At 42.4% G+C, this 22247-nt stretch overlaps 1 non-coding gene across 1 annotated transcript; it reads left to right on the top strand.

Annotated features, from left to right (window-relative positions):
* The first annotated feature begins 21570 nt into the window (after nucleotides 1-21570).
* TRNAM-CAU (transfer RNA methionine (anticodon CAU)) lies at nucleotides 21571-21643 on the top strand. Its single transcript has one exon. It is a non-coding gene; the product is annotated as a tRNA-Met (tRNA).
* The last annotated feature ends 604 nt before the right edge of the window (nucleotides 21644-22247 follow it).

Genomic DNA, 22247 nt, shown 5'->3' with positions numbered 1-22247 from the left:
AAACCCTGATCCCTAACGGCGCCTAACAACAAGGAACCAAAATGCCTCTGAACCTAAAGAGGACTTCAAACTAGTCTTCAAGTGACAAGATACAGAGAAGTCTTCTTCAATGTAACTCTCCCTATATCCATCAAAATCATAATCCTTATTGCATTCCTTTGGGCCAGCACTCTCCTCCCCGCAGTAGGTGGGGAGTTCACTAAAATGGCCTCTAACTCTTGCAGGACCCCTGGCTGTCCTCAATCTTGCACTGTGTTTTGGGTCTTGTCTCCTAAATGCCCTAACCCGCTTTATATCCTCTGAAGAGGAAACCACCCTGAAAAGGATTTTACACCACCCTGGAAGGAGCCATCCTCCCTATCCCACAGAATAGGTTGGTGACAAAGACTGACTAGATGACAGGCACAGGGAGGAGGGTTGATCCGATGAAGACAGCCCACCAACAAACCCATAAAACCCTTACACTTAGAAACTGCGGGGGCAAACCTCTTGGGTCCCCTCTGTCCTTGGGAGCTTTGTACTATCACTTTGCTATCACTCAATAAAACTTGCTTTGCTGTCCCAACCCACCTCCCCCCGCAAAAAAAGAAAAGAAAGGAAAGCAAAGAAAAAAGGCCCTATTCTCCATTTGCAACAGTGGGGACAACAAAATTAACTTACGAGTATTTCTGTGATGTTGTAGTGGGTTAAAAATAATATACAGGGGTGCCTGGCTGGCTCAGTGGGTGGAGCCTGTGACTCTTGATCTCCAGGTTGTAAATTCGAGCCCCACATTGGGTGTAGAGATTACTTAAAAATAAAGCCTCTAAAAAAAAAACAACCAAAAAAGGTGACTACAAAGTTTTGCCACTTTGTCCACAAACGGGGAAGAGCAAGTGCCCGTTCATGTCATGTGACTTGCTTGGTCATGTGACTTGCCCAGGCCCATGGACACCCGCATGGAGGGCATAAGAGAGGCTTGATCAGCGCGTGTTCAGAGGAGCGCGTTCAAGTAAGTGGATGGCGGCTGAGAGGCTTAGGAGGGAACCAAGGCCCCCAGCTTGCACCAAGACCCTGGACATGTGAGTCCCGCTTCATGCTTCCATCCAGCCTGCTGAATGCCCTGGCGTGAGAGAGCGCAGCCAATGCAACTGCAGAGAAAGAATAAAGGGTAAATCATGCATGCTTGGGGTGGTTTATTACGCAGCAATCATTCACGGATATCAAAGGACATGCGCATAGAATCCGAGAGTGGTAGTCACGTTAGAAATCATTTCATTGTATCTCCTTATGACAGAGGGGTCCTGGAAGCTAGGATTAGGGAGGCAAATGAGGGGTGACGTCAGCAGGCTTGGGGCCAGAAATTTAGTTTCTGTTAGTGCGTTAATTTATTCTCTCTTCCACCACACATTTGTGAGTGCACACTGAGCTTATGGAGCCTCCGTTCCTGGTAACGGACCACAATGGCTCAGTTTAGAGGGACAGAGAGACCCACAAACAGTTATGGAGACAGAAAGAGAAACACTATAAGAAAGGTCTGCAAAGAGTGCCATTTCTGGGGACACGGAGCAAGCATGGAAGGGTCATAGGAGTGCCTCTGCTCCGGGTCATAAAGGGTTAATAAGACGGATGAGCCAGAGAAGGCTGGAAAAGAACATTCCAGGCAGAGACAGAGGGACCAAAGCCCAGAAATGTCTAAGCGCAAGCCTGTTTTCAGAAATGGTGAACACTCTTCAGCCAGGTAGTAAGACTAGATTTGGTTTGACTTTTGCCTATGGTAGACCCCTTTCTTCTGATCCATTTTGTTTTGTTTTTATTTACTTGATTCATTTATTTTAAGTAGGCTCCCCATGGAGCCCAACCCAGGGCCTGAACTTATAACCTTGAGATCAAGACCTGAGCTGAGATCAAGATTCAGACACTTTCCCGACGGAGCCACCCAGGCGCCCCATCTTCCAATCCATTTCGGACTGACTTTCCCCCAATCTAACTCCTCACCATCCTTTGGACAAGAAGCTCCAGCTAAGGTCTGTTAGGTTAAAAGGACAACTCTTGTAATATTTTACGAGGGGATTCAGGATTGACACTTTCTCTCCTTTCTGCTGTTTTCTTTTCAATATGATACTGCTGCTTAGTTTTATCCCAACGGACAGGTGAACATAATTCCCAAGGACAGGTGAACATAATCCCCAACGTGACTCTTGGCTTTTGGAGATAATCTGCATTTCTGACAAGAATGGTTGGTTTCCTTCTGGGCAGAAGACGGAAGAGGAGACCTTATGAATTCACCCCGATCTGCTTCAGCACACTCCCCTCTGTCATCAGACCATGCCCTTGAACTTCCTGATGCGGTGTATCGGAGGATCATTTTTTGGAATGTGGCCCAGACTCAAGTGTTTCTCATTGTCTCATTATGTAACTAAGGAAATGCGTTTCCTGGGAGTTTTAAAATTCTAGTCTGTTGTCTAGCTAATCTGTTTATCCCTGTAGATAAAAGGGAAAAGATATTTCAAGCATTGTTTTTATCTTGCCTTACTCACATCCTCATTCACAAGTTGCACTGTTGACACTGTTAAGGAAATCAGATTCTTTTCTGAGCACCTGACAAATTACTTGTTGCTGGTGAATGGGGAAATAAATGGCCTTATTTATTTTTTTTTTTAAGAGGCCGCATTGGACTATTACAGTGCTTAAAGTACACCTTGGACAAAATGTCACATTGAGCCACTTGAAAATAAAGAAGGACCTGAAATCATCTTGTCTCATTTTGTGAGTTAAAAGTATGGACACATTGTCACTCCTGCTTCATTCTTCTCATTTCAGCGACCCTTTCCTTTTCGTTTAGTGTGTCTGCATATTTGTTATTTAGAACTGATGTCCCCTTGTTGATTTGATTTTCTGGAGTGCCTTCACCCCCGCCCCGCCCCCACCAACCTAGGTGCCCGCATTGATTCTGCGGAGTCCTCAGGAGGAACAATGCCCGGCTCTCAGATAGGGCGGCGAGCCCCCTGCCTGGATGGGATGGGGCAGGGGCTGGTTTGAGGAAAGCCAGCTAGAGGACGCAGGGTGAACTGGTCCTTTGAAGATGCGACTTCACCAGGCTGATAAAGGGGAAACGGGGTCAGGCAGGGGAACCAGTAGGAGCAAAACCACGGAGGGGTTCTTGAGAAACCGCAAATGTGTGTTAGTGTAAATGTGTGCGTGGGCGATGTCATGGGCAGCAGCAGCCCCGGCAGCACCAGGAGACCGCTAAGGCGCGCTCTGAAAGAACCTGCCGCGCTCAGGAGCGCCCTCAACCTGCAGACGAAGGAAGTGCCCCGGCTGTAAAGCAAGGCAGTGCCCTGCTCTGCGGGGTCACCTCTCCAGCAGAACAGAGAAAAGTAGGAGTCAGGGAGACTGTCAGGTGACAGATGGCAGACTTGGACAGAAGCGATCCTACTGGAGAAGAGAAAGGCAAAATTAACATGGGGAGGGAAGGGTGGGGGTGGTGTTTAGCCTGATGTCTGGATGAATGGTGAAAACCACAACCAGGAGTTAAGGTGGGGGCTCCTAACTCTTAGGTGTTGGGGAAAGAAGAGGGCTAGGGCTTGTGGATGTGAGTGGGTGAATTTGCCTTTGGATACTTTGGAATTAAAAAAAAAATAGGTTCTATATGCTTAACATCTCTCATCTCAAGGAAATGCAAACCAAAACCACAATGAGCTATCACCTCACGCTTGTCAGAATGGCTAAAATAAAAAACCAACCCCCCCCCACCAAACCAAGAAACCACAAGTGTTGGTGAGGATGTGGAGACAAAAGAAGCCTCTTGCACTCTTGATGGAGATGCAAACTCATGGCCATTGGTAGGTGAATATGTAGCACCTACAGAAGAAGAGATACATACACAATGGAATATTATTCAGCCATAAAAAAGAATAAAGCTGTGCCATTTGCAGGGACATGGGTGGATCCAGAGAGTATAATACTAAGGGAAATAATTCAGTCAGAGAAAGACAAATACCATACGCTCTCCCTCATACGTGGAATTTAAGAAACCAAACAAAGAAAAAAAGAGACAAACCAAGAGACAGACTCTTAACTATAGAAAGCAAACTGCTGGTTACCAGAGGGGACGTGGGTGAGGGGATGGATTAAATAAGGGAAGGAGATTAAGAGCACACTTATCATGACGAGCACTGAGTAACGTAGAGCGTTGTTGGATCACTATTGTGTACACTTGAAACTAATAATACTGTATGTTAACTGTATTAGAATTAAAATTTAAAAAGTAAAAAAGGAATAAAAAGGAATAAAAAAAAAGATTCCATAGATGACTCAGAGATCTGATGGGGATCAGGGGGATCCATGGGGAAATGTGATGCCTTTTGTTTAAGCTAGCTCAATGTCTCCTTGGGTATGCCAACATTTTCAGACTCTTTTCCCCTGTTTGGGTGATTTTTGCTGTCAACTTCTAGTCCCCTAGATTTTTAGTGTTGCTTTCTGTATAAAAATTATGCATTTTTTAAGGCTGAAATGGTCTGTTCTAATATTTAGCATGTAATTGAATAAAACATAAGTCAACCCATTTGAAAATAAAAGTTACTAACATCACTATATATATATATATATATTTTTTTTTTTGAAGAGTATAGAGCTGTCAGTTTTATCTTCCACATTCTGTTTTTATCTTTATACCCATAGTTCGTACTTATCCACTTTCTCAATATTCTGTTCCCATCTTCCCATATAGAGGGAAGTCATAGACACTGGGTCGTCTCTCTGTGCTCTGCAGGGTTGCGGTGCGAAGAGAAGAAATCAGCTCTGTCCTTCTCTGAATGTCTCCTTGAAGCATCGGGAAGCTCAGAATGCTAGCATGTCCTTTCCCATTCATTGAGCCTTGAAACGGTGGGATACATGAAAGCTTTATAATTCTGGAAGTGGAATTCTGCATTATGGGTACACTTCAAGACGTTGGCCAAGTTCAGCAACTCTTCTGCTGAGTATAAAATGAAGATCATGTATCTTTCATGATGAAACAAGAGTGGCTTGCATTTTCTGGCGGCCTGCGGTGCACGGGGCAAAACCCTGAGCTCACACCAACTCATTTTACGCTTTTGTAGACGACGTTAACTGTGACGTTTCTGAACCCTCCGTGTATTCGGCAGAACCGGATTGGAAATGTGAAGTGAGGAGGAGGATTGCCAGCTTGCAAACCAAATTCAGGCTTGATCAAGGCAAACACCGGAGAGTGATTAAAATGTGACAAAACCTTTCTGTATTTAATGAATGATTTCAAGTCAACAGATAACAGGAAGATGAAAAAAAATATAGCCATTTGTGCTCCCTGGCATTCAACTGGGTCCTTGTGTTTGGCAGGAAAACAGAGGTTCTTAACCTTTGCTTATTTCTGTTTTGATGGGATGTGACAGGGGTTCGTGGAAATAATTCGGGTCTTTTATAACAGTGGCATTTGCTGTGTGTTAGTTTTAAAATTTTGGCGGGTGGGAAATGGACTTTTCTTTCAGCTTTCTCATGCCTGAAATGAAGACAGTAATATCTGTAGTATAACTTGATGAGAAGAATGGAGATAGTAGAGTGCACCATGCGGTCTTTCTTTTCTTTTCCTTTTTTTTTTCATTTTTAAAAATTTCTTTTCAGTGTTTCAAAATTCATTGTTTATGCACCACACCCAGTGTTCCATGCAATACGTACGTGCCCTCCACAATACCCACCACCGGGCTCACCTGTCCCCCATCCCCTACCCTCCAAAACCCTCAGTTTGTCTCTCATGTTTCATCTCCCCCTCTGATTTCCCCCACCTCACTTCTCCCTCCATCTCCCCTTGTCCTCCAAGCTATTCCTTATGCTCCACAAGTAAGTGAAACCATATGATCATTGACTCTCTCTGCTTGACTTATTTCACTCAGCATCATCTCTTCCTGTCCCGTCCATGTTGCTACAAAAGTTGGGTATTCATCCTTTCTGATGGAGGCGTCATACTCCATAGTGTATATGGACCGTATCTTCTTTATCCATTCATCCGTTGAAGGGCATCTTGGTTCTTTCCACAGTTTGGTGACTGTGGCTATTGCTGCTATGAACACTGGGGTACAGATGGCCCTTCTTTTCACTACATCTGTATCTTTGGGGTAAATACCCAGGAGTGCAATTACCACCCTGTCTTTCATGTCTGATTCCTACATGTCCTTTCAGAGACTGGCCCAGGGCTTGGCTTCCCACCAGCGTAAGTCTCAAAGGAGTTGCTGCTGCGCCTGCTCTCTCATCCCTGTCCTCCCCACCCCACCCCACCCCAGTCAGTCCTCTGTCCCTGGAATTCTACAAGAATGGCTTCTGCGAAGTTCACTAGTGACTTCCATCTGCTAGCTCCAGTTCAGTCTTCTATCCTCAGAGCAGCATTTCAGAGCTGAGCCCTCTGTCCTTCTGACAACACGTTTCTCCAGGCTGCCAAGACTTCCAGCTGTCTGGAATTCCTCTCGCGGCACAGTCCTTTTTTCGAGTTTCCTTCTCTTTGTGGGTTTCTAAGTGTGAGGGTGCTCCAGGACCCTGCTCAGGGACAAACTTCTCTTCTCCCCTCCCTGCCCAGGCCATCAGGCCATCTCACGCATATGCCAATGACTCAGTCTGTCATCTCAAGAAGAGAGAGAGAGAGAGCGCACAAGTAGACAGAACAGCAGGCAGAGGGAGAGGAGAAGCAGGCCCCTCTGTGAACAAGGGAGCCCGACACAGGACTTGATCCCAGCACCCTGAGATCATGACCTGAGCTGAAGTTCGACGCTTCACCTACTGAGCCACCCAGGTGTGCCCCTAAAATTTAATTCCTTTTTGTGAATAGTATTCTTGTATGTATACAGCTCATTTAGTTTAGCCATTCGTCTGTGGACGGCACGTGGAAATGCCAGAAATACAACAGGTCCTCAATAAAAATTAGTTTCTTTCCTTGCTTTTGTTTGTCTGTTTGTTATGGTCAGTAGAGTTGAGGAAGAAGTTGCGTCTGTGAGGTAGACCATTTTGGTGTTTTGATAGCATGATCTGCTGATTTTAGGTCTGAATTAGAGAGAGATGCACAAGGTGAGGGTGACCAGGAGGGAGGCAAGGCCTGGTACTTGGAGGTCCCATCCACACGCAGTGGGGTGGCTTTGGTGGAAGAGTAAGTTGTGCATAAAACGATGCTGATGCGGGGAACATGCGAATGAGCATGGACATGGGTCCCTAGAACCTTGTTCACAGATCCCACCAAAATTAAACTGCCCAGGCTTGGGGAAATACTTGTCAAGGCCCAGGAAAAGCTTCGTCTGGTCTTCTGGCTCCCCCTAGTGGTATTTTATTTTCTCAAAAGCCCAGCCCTGGTCTTCGTTTCTAGACCCGGTCTTCGTTTCTAGACCCAGTTGTAAATGGGATGGCTTTGTGTGTTCGTCTTTATGGTGGTTATTTATCTGAACATACCTGTTGTCAGTAAGAGTTTAGTTAGGATAACTCGAGTGTGTCTCATATGGTTGTCGCAGGAAAGCAGAGGCAAGGAATTGCGGGGATCTGTCCACGGTGATTCCGTGAGTTCAGTACTTGCCTTGCAAGTATTAATTACACGCTGCGCAGGGCCCAGACACTCTGAGACTTGGCGTCCGACCACCACCCCGGGCCACAGAGTGCCTTGGCAGGGCTGCGCAGGGGTCTTTTTCACAAAAACTTCTTTACTCTGTGCCATTCTTCTTTTGGTCAGCAGGTGGCAGCAAATATCACGGAGTAAAATACACCGACTCGAGATGCAGTCTTTTGTCCCCAAATTAGGGGCAGGGAGAGAGGGATGAAGCAAATGGGTAGAGACTTACCAGTAGGGTCCCTATCAGTTTGCTGTGGCTTCCTTAAAAGAGACAGAGTATCATCCTTGAGAAATGGCTGGGGGCGAGCGCGGAATGTAAATATCAGCACCAACTCTTGGTGCTTACATGACTTAAACTCTCTGAGCCACCACTAACTCCTCTGTTAAGATGAGAACAAAACCCTACTTACTTTTCAGGATAAGGTGCCCCAGAATGCCTTAGCTTTCTCTTCTTCTCTACTGCTATAGTGCACCTTAAGAGTATTAGGGGGAAATTTGGTGAGAGACATCACCACATGCCTCCCCTCATCATTCCTTCTTCAGCTGACAATAGCTCCGTTTATATTCACAACTTGACTTCTAGGGGCACCTGGGTGGCTCAGTTGGTGTCTGACTCTTGATTTCAGCTCAGGTCCTGATCTCGGGGTTGAGGGATCAAGCCCTGCATGGGGATCTAGGCTAGGGCACAGAGTCTGCTTCTCCCTCTCTGCCCCTCCCCCTGCTCTCTCTCTCAAATAAATAGATAAAATTCTTAACAAAACAAAACAAAAACTTGACGTCTAGCCTCGGCACAGTAAGTAAAGGAAGGGTTTATTAGTTCCCTGTAGCTCCCCCAACAAGCTCCCACAGAGGCTGATTCTCTTGCGTTCAGACAGCTGGAAGTCTGGCAGGATTGTCCTCCATTCTGGGGTGTTCTGTGGCCTGTGGCCACATTGCTGTAGTCTCTGCCTCATGGTCACATTATCTTTTCCTCCTCTGCATGCGGAATCTGCCTCCGCCTCTAATAAGGAAACGTGTGTTTGTATGTAAGACCCACCCAGATAATCCGAGGTCATCTCTCCATCTCAAGATCCTTAACTGCATCTACAAAGCCTTGCCATATAAGGGAATTCTGTGGGCTCCAGAGATTAGGATCTGACGTCTTTGGGCAACAACCAGCTTTCAGAGGGGATTCGAGAGGGGCCGTCTGCCGCTGGGCTTGGCACCCAGGACGCCCGCAGTGGGGTAATCTGAGCTGAGATTCTGCAGTAATCTCTCTCTCCTCCATTCCACCATAGGTGTTCAGGGAGTTGCAAGAAATTTTCTGGCTTGGCAGTTGCAGGAAGGGCAGAAGTGTTAGGGGTAGGGAAGATTTCTGTGAAGAATTAGAAAGCCTTACATCAAGGACTTCAAAACGTCTGCAGTTTGGGGAGACTCATGGATTGGAACATTGCCTCCAACTAGTCAGCCCTGCTGTTCCAGGAGGGAGGGAGCTACCGACAACCGATGAAGAAATGGCCAACGCTCTGCTCTGATTTTTGTAAAATAAATTCAGACTTCCCCTCAAAGAATGGCTAAAAGAAGTTCTCCAGACATAAAAGAAATTGTAAAATGATAAAATTTGGAAAACCAGGAAGAAACAGACAACAAAACAAGAATGTTGGTTTTCATGACCCTGATTCAACAGACTGCTAGAAAGCCTAGCACAGAATATCTCCCCATATCTACAAAATACTCCTACAGCTAATGAGTGCATTTGGCAAGGTTGCAAGATAGAAGATCACAATATAAAAGTATTACTGTGTACTAAACATGAACAGGTGAACACTGATATTAAGAACACAATGTTATTTATCGTTTGCTAAAAAAGAAGAGACAGAAAAATAGGTGGAAATCTAGCAAAACGTGTACAAGACTTGTATGCTAAAAACAACAAGTGCTAATAAAAAAGCAAAGAAAGTAGGGGTGCCTGGATGGTTCAACTGGTTGAGCAGGCAACTCTTGATCTCATGGTCAGGAGTTCAAGCCCCGTGTTGGGCACCACACTGGGGGTGCAAACTAATTAAAAAAAAAAAGCAAAGAAGGTATAAATTAAAGGAGAGATATACTGGATTCATAGATTGGAAGAACAAATATGGGAAAGATGTGACTATCTTCAAACTGATTTACAAGTTCAACACCATTTCTAACAAAGTCCTAGTAAGGTGAAACTTTGGTAGATAACAAAAATTATTCTGAAATGAGGAGAGGAGGAGGTGGGACACTCAGTCCACATCGCCTCCCTGAGATAGTGTTGGCCAGGCTGTTGGGGAGTCCCAGCACAAAGCCTGACCATCAAAGGATTCCTACATTGGGCAGGGGACGCCCTGGCTCAGGGACCCTGCCTTGCTCGGCTGTACTCTGGGATCAGACGGGAGGAGATGGGGCTTTGGCATCAAAGCTGTGGATCAAAGGTGTGGCGGGTGTGGGCTGTGCCCCAGTGACACTCCTTGCCTGAAGTGCTCTCAAAGGTACATGTAAGGGCTACAGCTCCCTGGTGACTAATTTCAGTATTTTCAAATAATACCCATGCTCTTCGGTGAAGTTAACATGACCATTCAGCTCTTTGATTTATAGCCATAACAGGACGCTCTTCAAATCATGAACAACTAAGCAGATTATGCCAAGGAGTCGGGAATAGAAGAAACTGCCCGGATAGCCAACGGTGACAGTTTCATGCGTGGGCGACTCACTTGAACTTCCCGAGCCGATCTGTCTTGCACAGAATGCCAACAACACCTGCTTTCCAGCTACAACTTTCAGAAGCCTGAGGCTCTAATCGCAATTCCGCTATTCACCAACAGAGCCATCCTGGACCCATTTTCTTCACCTCTACCCTGGAAAGGACAAATATCACCCAAAGTTCCCACTCCCGGCTCACGCTGCCACGCGCCAGGGATGGCTGTCAGACTCAAGGAGATGATAAGGTTTAAGACACAATAAGAGTTGTCAAAGAAAAAAAAAAAAACAAAATAATGGGTGTAAACATCACTTGAAAGGATAAGGAGTCAAATGCCATTTTTGTGATTAGTGGGAGGATGGTCCACAGCCTGGAACCCACAGCCATGGCAGCGTGCAGGGCTCACGCTCAGCAGCACCCCAGTCCCCAGGCTGGGGACCACAACTTGAGCAGCTCAGGGAAAGCACTTAGTTTGTTTCGCAGGAAACAATGGAATCGCAAGCCCGTCTCCTCTAATGAAGGTTCAGGTCACAAATATCAGATGTGCGGCTCCCTGCTTTCTTGAATACACCTAAGTTCTCCTTCCAGTCCATCTTTCTAAAGACAATTGATATGGCAGTTAAACCCTGCATGTGTAGGACCAACAAGACCCCGCATCCCGCTGAAGTGATGACAACAACATCAGTGGTGAACGACCTGGCACACGCGGGCAAGGACACCTGGGTCGCCTTGACGACGCCTCGAGGACGCGATTGTAAGATGCTCTGCGTCAGAAGACATATTCCGATTTCAGAGTTTAGAGTTGTTAACAAAGAAACAAACACACACATCTTAGAATCAATGCAAAATGCAAAGGAACTCCTTCTTCCCCTGACATTCCTCTCTTTCCTAGTTGTGTGTGTGTGTGTGTGTGTGCATCTTTTAATTTGAAGAAATTTCCTTCAGGGGTTGATTTAACCTCATGTGTGCTGTAAATTGGCTTTGCTTTTTTGGGGGTTGGTTCTCTACCCAACCCAGTCCCATCCAAGGCCCTGCTTGAGAGTCAGGGAAGCTCTCACCCCCACCACCTCCTGTGAGGGTCTCCGTACTGGAGCTGAATGTCACTTTCCAGCTGGGCTGCTCATCATCTACCCTACGCCCCCAACCCCGAGCCTCTGGGGGTTCTGGGAGTTGGGGCCACACCTCTGTGAACCTGGCTCCTGCTGGCGTGCTAGGAATGCACTGAGCCTAGCACAAAGTCTGTTCCTAGCAAATGTCTGGTGAATGCTTTGGTGGGACAGTTTTGAGTTTCACAGAATGCATTTTAACTGACTTTTTTTTTTTTTTAAATTTAAGATTTTATTTATTTATTTGTCAGAGAGAGAGAGAGCGATCATGAACACAAGCAGGGGGAGAGGCAGAGGAAGAAGCAGGCTCCCCGCTGAGCAGGGAGCCCGAAGTGGGGCTCAACCTAGGGCCCTGGGATCATAACCTGAGCTGAAGACAGACACTTAACGACCGAGCCACCCAGGCATCCCGTGAGGATGCATTTTATGTCTGGAGCATCAGTGCTTTACCGCAGCTTGAAGTGAGGTTGGGAGAGCTATTTCCATTTGAGAATAGTTACACTAGGAATTTTTTCCACCAATTCACATATCAACACTTGACCTAGAGAGGAATATCATCAGAAAGAGGGGACAGGATAAAAGAACACAATCAATTAAAATTTGTAGGTCCACATTTCCCAAAATATTTTCCATGCAAAAACATTTGAGTTTCTAGGGAATAATCGGTGCGCCAAAGAAATGATCCTACCTAGCATGTGAATTAAACGCGCACCTCTGTTTGCCTCCCACTGAACTCAACTATAAAACCTGGACAGAATACATTATTCATAAATTTGGGAAATGCTGGCATCAACCAAGTTAATCAGGTCTTGGATTGTCTTTACTAAGTGTTGTGGATCTAGAAGAGGTGCCTGTTTGTATTTAGTATTTCCCAAATATTTGATTAGAGATTTTTTTCTCAAGGAATGTCCCAAAAGATAATGCTGTCTTGTTTCTATGTGTCTCGTGTCCCCCCATATGTGGATTAGGTGGGTATGACTCCTCTCTCGTCTATCACCAGGAGATCATGCTTTTTTTTTTTTTTTTTTTGACAACTGTTAAATTTAGGGGGAAATAAACCTGTCAGTTCATGGTGATCTTAACTTGGCATGACAACTCGGCTGATGGGTGACTGGAAATGGCTACTTCTAGTTTATTAATTATACCAACCTTGCTATTAGTCCTTATTGGGTGATTCATGTCATAATAATTAATACAATAATCTAGTAAGATTAGCTTTTCTTCCCTAAAACTCATTGAGCTTGATGAGCCAAGAGGAGCAAAAGGAAGGAAAGGAACAAAGCAGATTACGGTCACACACAGATCAATTGCTACAATGAACTCTGCCAGAAAGTTGATAAGGAGCAGATCTGAAATATTGAGATAGTTCTCTAATACTATCCTGGGAATTCAGAGGAAGAAAACCCAACAAAGAACTTAGCTAAAAACATATTGAGAAATAATCAACGCTTTTGGAATAACATTTGCTCATAGAGAACAGGCACGTTGTTTCCAACACTGCTGCAGGTAGGAAAAAGTACGTTAGATTCTTGTAGTGGAACAGATTATCACCGACACAGAGACTCAAAGCAACACAGCTGACTGGGTTAATTTCCCAGTTTTTTCTAAGTCAGAAGCCCAGGCAGGGCTCACCTGAGCCCTCTGCTCACAGGATCTTACAAGTCTGCAATTAAAATGACACCTGGGGGTGCCTGGGTGGCTCGGTGGGTTAAGCCTCTGCTCAGGTCATGATCTGAGGGTCCTGGGATCGAGCCCCACATCAGGCTCTCTGCTTAGTGGGGAGCATTCCACCCCCCACCCCCCGAGCCAAGCCTGCCTCTCTGCCTACTTGTGATCTCTGTCTATCAAATAAATAACTAAAAATCTTAAAAAAAAAAAAAAAAAGTGACAGTGGGGGTTGTGGTCTCATCTGAGGCTTGAGGGCTTCTTTTCAGCTCAGATGCTGCCGGCAGGATTCATTTCCTTGCAGCTTTGCCAAATTCAGCTGCATTCTAGCTGCATCTTCAAGGTTAGCCAGAGAGCCTTTCTGGCTTTGAACCTCTTCGACAGCTTTTAAGGGCTCATTGAATCAGATCAGGAACATCTTGATCTAATCACCTCTTTTGATTAATTCAAAGTCAACTGATTAGGGACCTTAATTACATTTGTAAGATCCCTAGTGCTATACAAAATAACATAATCTGGGAGCTTGCCTAGTTCAGTTGGTAGAGCATGAAATTCTTGATCTTGGGGTTGTGAGGTCAAGCCCCAAGCTGGGCCTAGAGCTTACTTAAAAAAATTCAAAGAACTATAGGACTATACCAAAAAAATTAAAAAAAAAAAAAAGTCACATAACCATGGGAGTGATATTCCATCATATTTATGAATTCTGCTCACACTGAAGGGGATGGGAGGCATTATGAAGGGCATCTACACGAGGGGCAAGGATCTTGGGACTAATCTTAGAAGTCTGTGGATCATGTGAAATTAACACACATCTATTTCCTATTGAGCTCAATTATAAAACTTGGACGGAATGCAAGAACAGCGCTTTGAGAGCTCTGAAAAATGAATCAGCAGGCAGATTGGGGAGGAACCCAGAATTCTAAGTACTATGAAACTAGCAGATATAAATAAGATCGTCTTATAGCATAATAGTCAAAATGTCCAGGACATGAACCCAAATTACTTGTCATATAAAGAACTACAGAAACCTCCACTCTTGGGAAAAGACAATCAACAGACACCAATGATAAGATGATATAATATTGGAATTTTCTGAAAAGGACTTTAAAGAAGCTATCATAAAAAATCCTTAAGTGTTAAGCAAACTCAAAGACTCATATAAATTTGCATTTAATTTGGTCTTCTTTTTTCTAGTTTTTTTAAGGTAGCAGTTGAGGTAATTGATTTAACTATATAGCATTTAGTACCATCAGTTTCCCTCAAGAACTGCTTTAAGAGCATTTCACAAATTTTTTATTTCATTTCACTGAAAATATTTTCTAATATCTTTTTTTATTTCTTCTTTAATTCATTTAGTATTTATTAGTGTACTATTTCATTTCCATTAGGCAAAAATTTGTGATTTTCCAGAGATTATTTCCACAGGGTATTTTTAATTTAATTCCACTGTGACTGGAGAATACTTTATATTCTTTATATAGCTGGAACATTTATATATTTTATATAACTTGAACATTTAAAAATGTATTGTAATTTGTTTTATAGTTCAGAATATGGTCTATTTTGGTAAATGATCTGGTAATTAAAAATAATGTGGATCTTGCTATTCTTAGGTGGAGTGTTTTATAAATGTCAATAATATCAAATTAGTTAAGAAGGACTTTTAAGTCTTCGATATGCTTACTGGTTTTCTTTTTACTTGTGCTATCAATTATTGAGAGATAATTATTGAAATTTATGACTATAATTTTGGGTTTATTTCTCTTTGTACTTCTGTCAGTTTTTGTTTCGTGTAGTTGTAGTTCTATTATTATGTGCTTCTGTTATTTATAGCGCCACTCCAGATCTCATTTGACTTGTATTAGCATAGCGTATCATCTCATATCCTTTCACTTTTGACCTGTGTCTTCACACTTAATACTTCATACTTAAAGCACACTTCTTTTTTTTTTTTTTTTTTTTTTTTTTTTTTTTTTTTTTTTTTTTTTAAAGATTTTATTTATTTATTTGACAGAGAGAAATCACAAGTAGATGGAGAGGCAGGCAGAGAGAGAGAGAGAGAGAGGGAAGCAGGCTCCCTGCTGAGCAGAGAGCCCGATGCGGGCCTCGATCCCAGGACCCTGAGATCATGACCTGAGCCGAAGGCAGCGGCTTAACCCACTGAGCCACCCAGGCGCCCTTAAAGCACACTTCTTATGGATAACATTCATTTGCAACTTGGTTTTTTTCATTCAATGTATCAATCTCTGTCTTTTAATTAGAGTTGTTTAGATAATTTACATTTAATGTGATTATTGATATAGTTAAGTTTAGTTTATTATCTTATTTGTTTTTATATGTTCCATGTCTTCTTCATCCACTTTGTCCTATTTTTGGCCATCTTTTGGATTAACTGATTTCTTTGTGCTTCCATCTACCCTCCTTTGTTGGCTTCTTAACTATAAGTATTTGCTTTGTTATTTTAATGGCTGCTAAAATATGGTGTATAACAGTGTATAAGATAGTACACAGCTCTGACTTATCACTGTCTTTCTTTAAATGATTATCTACCACTTCATGCATGTAAAAACCTTAGAATAGAAAATTTCCACCTCCCTCTCCTGGTTATTATGCTATTGCTCTCACATATTTTACCTATACATATATTATAAACCCCATAATACATTGTTTGAATTTTTGTTTAAACAAATAATAATCATATAAAAAGATTTAATCAGAAAAAAATATTAATCATCTCTGGAGCTTTTTGTTCATTTATGTAGATCTGTACTGATTTCATCTGGTCTTCTTTTGCTTCTGCCCAAAAGACTTTTCTTTACAATTTCCTGTAGTGTGGGTTTGCTGGTAAATTCTTTCAGTTTTTGTCTGTCTAAAAACATCTTTATTTTACCTTCATTTTTGAGAGATGCTCTTGCTGGGCATAAACTTTAAAAAATATATATTTTATTTATTTATTTGTCAGAGAGAGAGAATGAGAGCGAGAGAGCACGAGCAAAGGGAACAGCAGGTAGAGGGAGAAGCAGGCTCCTCACCAAGCAGGGAGCCCAATGTGGGACTCAATCCCAGGACCCCAGGATCATGACCTGGGCCAAAGGCAGACGCTTAACTGACTGAGCCACCCAGGTGTCCCTGGGCATAAACTTTTTTTTGGCAGTTTTGTCTTTCAATATTTTAAAGATATCTTCTCGTCTACATTGTTTCTGATAAAACTCGGCTCCCACCCTTATCTTTGTGTCTCTTTGTGTAATAATCTTATCCCTTTCTCTAGATGCCTTTAAATTTTCCATTTATCATTGGTTTTTCAGCAATTTGATTATGGCAGATCTTGATGTAATTTTCTTCATGCTTATTTTGCTTGGGGATTGGTTGAAGTGGGATCTGTGAGTTTATAATTTTAATTAAATTAGGAATATTTTTGGGCTTATTTTTCTTCAAATATTTGTTTCATCATCTCTCTTTTGGCAACTCCACTTACTCATACATTAGGCCACGTGATACTCTCCATTTTTTCCAGATTTTTTTTTTTTTCTCTTTGGGTTTTATTTTGCATAGTTTCTATTGTCACATTTTCAAGTTTACTGACATCCCCATTCTTTCTTCCTTTCTTTCATTTCTTTCTTTCCTCCCTCCATCCATCCCTTGCCTCTTTCCTTCCTTACGTCCCTTCCCTCCTTCCTTCTCTTCTTCCTTCTTTCTTTTTTCAGTGCAGGGCTTGAATTCACAACCATGTGATCAAGACCTGAGTTGAGATCCAGAGTTGGATGTTTACCTGACTGAGCCACTCAGGTGCCCCTCAAATTTATGAATGTCTTCTTATGCGAAGTCTAATCCACTATTAATCTCTTCTGTTTATTTTTCATTTCAGATGTTTCAGTCTTCATCTTTAGAAGTTCAATTTGGGTATGCTTATCTGGAAACCTTCTTATGTTTATAGTTAACCTTCTTAATATCTGAAATACGGTTATAACAACAGTTTAATATTCTTGTCTAATAGCTAATATCCTAATATCTATTTCAGTTCTGAGTCAGTTTTGATTGACCAATTGTTCTCCTCGCTATGGGTTACATATTCCTTATACTTTGAATGTCTGGCAATCCTTGATTGGATGCCAGTCATTGTGTTATAACCTTGTTGGATATAAGATATTTTGTTTTTCTATAGCCATTCTTGAGCTTTGCTTTGGGATGCCATTAAATTACTTGGAAATAGTTTGAGCTCTTCAGATCTATTTTCTGATTTATGAGGTGGATCTGGGTCAGTGTTTGGTTTGTGTATAAATATTTGCCACTGCTGAGGCACAACCTTCATGAGTATTCTGTCCAGTGTCCTGCTAAATCTGAATTTTTTCCAGGCTGACTGTAAGAATGGGCTATGTTCTTGGCCCTGTGAGAGTGCTGGGTGCTTTTACCTGATCCTATCAAATTGTTTCTTCCTTGGGCATTAGGTAATAGGTTCACATGTGTGTAAGGATGAGAACTCTGCTGAAAGCTCAAGAGGACCCCCTCCAGATCACCAGCATGCTCTCTTGGTGTCACTATCTCTGGCCTGGTGCTCTATCTGTGCACTCCAGTCGCCTAGTCTCCCTGGCCTCCCTCCTGCATCTCCTCACCTTGGGGAGTCCACCAGGCTCTGCCTGGGCCCCTCTTCCTATGTCACAGCTTAGAAACTCTCTGGAGGTAGTAAGCTGGGGCAATAGTAGAGCTCTCCAAGTTTGTTTTTTTGTGTGTGTGTCTGTTTCTCTCAGGCAGCAGGCAAAATCTCTCCTTTTTATTCCATCTTGAGTGGAATTCCTCAACCAGTCCCCTTTTCATGCATAGTCAATGCATATTTAAACACAGTGTTTTGCTGATGGAAAATGAGACACTGAGAGGTGAAAGGTCAAAGAACCAATCCATCCCTTAATCAGATGTTGCCTCCTGGTGGAGGAACATGGGTTTCTCACATCCTCACAAGAGAAATTTCAGTGGCATCTTTCCAGCACAGCCCAATACTTGGCTCTAATTATATTTATAAATGCTAATAGGAGTGGCAATCACAATTATGCTAATCTCTCTGTTTACAGCCAACTGTTGCAAGCAATTATGGCCAATGAGTTCAATTTGTAAATTGGAATTTATTAAATCTAGCCGATTAAATATACTTCTGTTTTAGGCAGATTGCCTCTAACATTTATGACTAAAGCTATTTACTTTAAAAATGTCCTAATAAGACATAAGCACTTAGAAAAAGTCTTTTCATCTTTACTTTCCTTTGATGGAACAGAGAAAGAAAACATGCCTGCAGTCAGATTTTTGGTCTATTTATTAGATAACAAGGGCTCTGTGAAGCTCTTCAAAATATTTCAGGGGATGTTCTGTCTTTTTAAAAAGATTTTACTTATTTATTTGACAGAGAGATAGAGGGAGAGAGGTCATGTAGGCAGAGCAGCAGGCAGGGGGAGAGGGAGAAGCAGGCTCTCCAAAGAGAAAGGAGCCTGATGCGGGGCTCGATCCCAGGACCCTGGTATCATGACCCAAGCAGAAGGCAGCCACTTAACTGACTGAGCCATCAAGGAACCCTGAGGGTATTTTCTGAAGAAACTGCCCAGCTCCAGCTTAGAGCCTACACAGGAACTGCAGAGGCATTGATCCAGAAAGCACATATTCTGGATCCTGGCAAACAAGAGAGTTGGCAGCCCAGTTAGGCAGTGGAAGACAATGAGGACAAGAAATTAAACACACGTAAGATTTCTTTAGGTTTGCAGGGTGCCTGGCTGGCCTAGTAGGTAGAGCACATGACTCTTGATCTCAGGATCATAAGTTCAAGCCCTATGTTGGGTGTAGAGATTACTTGAAAATTAAAAAATATATATTTTTTCTTTCTACTTATTTTTCATACATTCATTTGGGCATCCATAAACTGTAGATATGTTAAATGGATTTAGAACTAGATTTAGGCAAGATTCTGAAGTATTATATTGTTCTCCTTGGTAAACTGAGCACTGTAACTGAGATGGTCTTAAAAGTATTTGCTTTCTCTGGGAGTTTATGATTCTCTGATCCAGATCTTTTGAGGTGCTAGGGCCTCATGTTGGAGTGAGCCGAGGCTGGCTTGCCAGTGTTTGGTCTTCTTTCCCAGGTGTCCACATTTACCTTCTCTGTGACCCATTTCCTCAAGGCACCATCTTCCCTGGCTAATCTGATCACCTACCACAAGGAAGTTATCACTTATATGAGGGGTGCACTGTGGGGTACAAGCAAGAGGGGTGTCTGATATTAACCAGGGTAAGGGGAGAACATGACAGGATTCTTATTTGTATTTTTTATTTCATCCTTTCTTATTTACATTTTGCTTCATAATGTGATGAATATATTCGTCACAATACTACACGTATGCAATTTAATTATACATACTTACAGTAGTACGTGTATCTAATATACATATGTTTAATCTTAAACTTTCCCTAATTGTGTAAGTCTCTTCTGTGTGGTGGGTCAATGAATCTCAAGGACATAACTGTACTGTGGCTCTCTAGGCTTACTGTTTACCTGTCACCTTGGGCTCACTCCCCCTTGGCCATCATCTTGGGACTTCTCATTGCTTCTTTCTTCCACTAGTGCATCTATTTCCTGGATCCCTTCTGTCTCTTTCCGTGGGTATATTTCTGGTGTATCTAGCTCCTGAGAGCTTCCAGTTGCTTGCCTGAACAAAGGTAAAAGGAAGGTAAATCTTGAAAGACCTTGGATGTTTGGAAATATCATCAGTGGAACTTCACAAGTAATTGATGATTTCCAGGATATGGACATCACTTTCCTTCAGAAATTTGAAGGAATTGCTTTATTATCTTATAGTTTCTAGTTGCTGTTGAGAAATTCAGTATTACTCCAACTCCCGATCTTTGTATAACACTTGTTTTATTTTTATTTTTGTATGGGAAACTGAAAAGATTTTCTCCACACCCTCTCCAGAGTAACCATCATGCTAAATCTCAACATTGTGGCCTTTTGTGGTAACGTCATATAGGTGGAATCACAGAATATATACTTTTGTGTGTGTGTCTGGCTTTTAAAATTTCTGTATCATGTTTGTGAGATTCATCACGACACACGGCAATAATTATTCAGTCTCATTGCCTTAGGTAACTCTATTGTATGAATAAAATGCAATTTATGTATCCCAAATTTTCACTTTCTATATCATCTATTCTTGCTTTATGGATCCAAATGTATCTTATCTCTCCAAGAATATTGATTTAATTAAACACTTTTTTCTTACCCCTATATAATCTTTGTTTCCTCCAAGTTCTTTTAAAATACAGGTTGTTTAAGTCTTTGTATTTTATTTTATATGATTTCCTCAAATGTCTGGTGATCCTCGACTTTCTGCTCATGTTTATGCATGAGGTATGAAACAGCTGATTGCTACAGCTCTGTGCTCACGGGTGGTCTTCTTTGTAGGGTCATTTTGCTGCACTGTTTTCTCTGAGGAGATTCCTGATTTTCGTACCCTTTGTTTCTTCCTCCCTCTCTTGAGCTGGTCATATCCCACAGAGTATGAACTTTTAAGCAGAAGTCCAATCCTGACTTCCTGTATTTGGGGAGCCAACTACGGGAAAAGGCTAGAGAAGTTCTATCCTGGTATGTGGCTGCATTTCCAGAGTGGCTCCCCATCCTCAGTGGGTCTGGTATCTCTTGTCCAGAGACTTTCCGTATTACCCTTTGGAGAATATACTTCCTGTCTTTTCCTGGTGAGGGCAGGAGACTCTGCCTGGTGTTCGGCTTTGGGAAGACCACCCAGGGGCCTCCCTAGTTTTTCAACAAACTCACTAGACCAGTTTTCTGTCTTTAGCTCCATGTTTACCTCCACTTTCAGAAGTATCTGGTGCTACCAGCTCCTGAGTTTCTGGAAGGTTCTACAAAGGAAGACACGGTTTCCATGACATTATTTTCCACCTTCCAAATTTATTGCTATTGTCCTTTCTCTTTCTCGATATGTCCTTTGAATTTATGCCTTTCAAGATCTTTTTATTGTTATTTCTGGAGGCCTCAGGAAGGAGTGGCCACAGATAGGTACATTCGTTACTCTATTTCCACTGATAAGTCTTGTTCAATAATTTTTCAACTCAACTGTCTACACCTTGACTCTGGCTTTTCTAGAATGGATAAGTTTCCAATACCCAAGGAAGAAGTGATAGTTGTACCAAAGTAGACAAGTGCTTAATTTTTGTTAATATTTATATGTTTATACACCTACTCTTTTAGATGGGCCTAATCACATTTTGGTTCTTTTGCTTATGGGCTACAATTAACATAATGAGGTCTTTTTGTTTTTCCAAAGTACATGCATCATTTGCTGAGTTATCTTCCAGATTACTTAGGAATCTACTGCTGTGGGAGGGTATGTGGGAAAAGAACATTTTTGAACACTATTATAAATCCACTCAATCATTGTATTGAACTACATAGATAGGCGGATACCTCTCTCTTTAAGGAGTTTACCACTTGAAGAGGCATTATTCCTCATGTTGAATGCTATCCCCAGAGCCCTCTTAGCGCAGCAGGCAGCGCGTCAGTCTCATAATCTGAAGGTCCTGAGTTCGAGCCTCAGAGAGGGCACAGCTATTTTGTTGTGCTATAAAAGGGTATTTGAAGAAAATAATAAAAACTTCAAGCAAAGGTGTTTAGAGGCCCCATGTGGCGAGGCAGATGCAAGGATGTCCCCCACAAAGGCATCTGTGGGTAAATGTCTAAATCCACACGTAGATCATTCAACCTCATTTGAAACAGAAGGGATGCAAGCCAGCGCCAAAAGGAAGTTGTCTGCTCTCCCAAGAACTGAAAAAAAAAAAAAAAAAGGAAAGAAAAAAAAAAAGAAAAAAAAAGAAAAGAAAAGAGTTTTGAACTTAAAAGAACAGCTCCACATCTCAGGTCTGACACTACTTACCAGTGACCTGGAACGAAGTTTTTTCCTGTTTTGTTTAACTTTTAAAGACTCATTCTATGTTTGTAAAATGTGGACGGTAACACCTCAGTGGTTAGGTGTTACTAACAAGTAACTGTCCAGGTGAGCTGAACACACTAAGTGATACTGATCTACTAGAGTAAGTGTGAGACACTTCTCCCAGATTTTGGCAAGGAGCGAGTGGTCCAACAACTGATGTTCTCCGAGTGAGGAGAGGGACTCAGAGAAGGGCACTGGTTTTTCCTTTAGAGAACGGTT

The sequence above is a fragment of the Mustela lutreola genome, chromosome 18, assembly GCF_030435805.1.
Source record: "Mustela lutreola isolate mMusLut2 chromosome 18, mMusLut2.pri, whole genome shotgun sequence".
In the NCBI taxonomy this organism is placed as follows: domain Eukaryota; kingdom Metazoa; phylum Chordata; class Mammalia; order Carnivora; family Mustelidae; genus Mustela; species Mustela lutreola.
Note: the sequence above shows the minus strand (reverse complement) of the source record. Positions and strands in the feature narration are given on the sequence as shown.